Genomic DNA, 2,349 nt, shown 5'->3' with positions numbered 1-2,349 from the left:
TGCGTCCAACTCCTGCCTGCCACACAGCGACTCATGACAGAACGACGCGACCAGTACATGGACCCAGCAGCACTTGCCCCGTCTGAAGAGCTCAGGGAGGATATAATTTATTCAGTGGATAAATTATGTGACCTGTGGCTGAATCATCCTGGGGAGGAATTTCAGCGTGCTGTAGCGAACCGGCTACAGCGACTGGTTTCTGGTCTCCCCTGGCTTTTGGACTCACTTCACCCACTCATACAGGAGTTTTTCCTTAATGAGCTTCTTCTGCATCCCCCTGTTGCTACCGCTCACCTACCCAACTCGGAGAAAGATGTGCTGCCCAGCCCGCCGGACTTGGAGTTGCCCGGCCCATTGGAGCCATCACCGAGGAGGAAGCGGCGGCCACGCCACCGGCGTGTCACCCCACAGCCGGACGTGTCACCCCACAGCCGGATGTCAAAACAGCCGGCTGTGGTGAGCGAAAAGGACACTTTTTCTCTTTCTTCGGGCCATGGGACTATTTATTCTGGGGCTATATTTTTTGCATCAGCTGCTCAGCCACAGGGTCACTTGGCTGCTCAGCCGTTTGTTCCCGCTGGAGGGTCCGAGGGGCCCGTCCAGCAACCTGCTTCCGCTTGAGGGTCCGAGGAACCGCTTCAGCCGTCTGTTCCCGCTGGAGGGTCCGAGGGACCGCTTCAGCCGTCTGTTCCCGCTGGAGGGTCCGAGGGGCCCGTCCAGCCTCCTGCCTCCGCTGGAGGGTCCGAGGGGCCCGTCCAGCAACCACTTGCGGCTCCCACGCCGTCGCCTGCAGCGCCACCACCCTCGCCTGGTCCAGCCTCCGTGTCTTCAGCTCCGCCTGGTCCTGCCTCCGTGTCTTCAGCTCCGCCTGGTCCAGCCTCCGTGTCTTCGCCTTCGGCGTCGCCTGGTCCTGCCTCCGTGTCTTCGCCTTAGGCGTCGCCTGGTCCTGCCTCGCTCCGTCTAGCTTTGTCTGCGCCTGAGGTCCCCATGCCGTCTGGTCCTGTTCATCCTGCACGTCCGGTCCGGCCAGCACGTCCTGTCCGGCCTGCTCGTCCTGCATGTCCTGTTCGGCCGATGACTGGACGTCGTTGCCATCATGGACGGCTCCCTGAACTACGCTGCCATCATGGACGGCCCCCTGAACTACGTCGCCGCCGGTGCCTCCTGCCCGGCCACCCTCCTGATCTGTTCCGTCGCCGCCGATGCTTCCCGCCTGCCCGGCCTCCTGAATTGTTTTCTGGGCTCTTGGGCCGTCAGCCTCCGGGCCGCCCCCCTGAACTGCCCGGGTTTGGACTGTTGTGCCGTCAGCCTCCGGGCCGGCCCCCTGAACTTTTCGAGACTGTTGCCTGGGCTCTTTTGTTTGTTTGCTTTTGGACTGTTCCTGGGCCTCAGTGCTGTTGTTTTGGACTTTGTTCCCTGTGTTTTGGTTTCTGGCTCGTTGTGTTTCATTTGTTTCGTGTCTGCCCTGGTCCCACGTCTCTGTTCCCTCTGTAGTGCCTGTCTGTGTGTCTAAGTTCAGTCTGTGTTATGTTTCCTGTTTTACTTTGAAAGTCCGTGTCTCATGTAAATGCGTCTGGTTGTGTTTCCTTTGTCTCGTTAGGCCTGATTTGCCCCAGCTGTGTTTCCCCCCTGTTACTCATTCCCTGATTGCTCCCTCTGTGTATTTAAGCCTTGTGTTTCTCTGTGTCCGTGTCGCGTCGTCCCTCATGCTGTGTGGATCTCCCTGTGTCTCACTGAGTTTTGTTTATGAGTTTCCAGTTTAGTTTAGTTTGCCTTTTTTATGACTTTCCCCTGCCAGCAAATAAAGCTGAGTTTGTTTGTGTTTAAACCTCATGCCTGAGTGCCTGCATTTTGCGTCCAACTCCTGCCTGCCACACAGCGACTCATGACAGGCGTAAACACAACATTCAAGATAACAGTTAAAAGTAACGTAACCATAAACAATAGAACAAGAACATCTAAACAGCAACACATGTCCCAAGGCATGATGGGAGACATTTCTGGATGCATTTTTACAATCTAAATATGCATATGTACAAAAAAGTATATTTAAAAAACAAGTAAATTGTTTTTTATTACATTTACAGTGATGTTATGTTATTTTACATTTGACGTGTCAGATCAGTCTACTTATGTAAATGTAATGATATTCTAGAAAAACAGTACACGACTGTAAACTACACAGTAAAATAATTTGACATTACTATTTTTTGGAACAGTGTATAGTAAATAACATTTTTATTAATTCACTTTATTCCATTATTAATGTGCAACTGACTGGTTGACATAAAGTCTGTAGTTACACCTGGACTTGCTGTAGAGGGCAGTCATAAGGAAGAGCTCACTTTG

The sequence above is a fragment of the Rhamphochromis sp. 'chilingali' genome, assembly GCF_963969265.1.
Source record: "Rhamphochromis sp. 'chilingali' genome assembly, chromosome: 18".
Lineage (NCBI taxonomy): Eukaryota > Metazoa > Chordata > Actinopteri > Cichliformes > Cichlidae > Rhamphochromis > Rhamphochromis sp. 'chilingali'.
Note: the sequence above shows the minus strand (reverse complement) of the source record.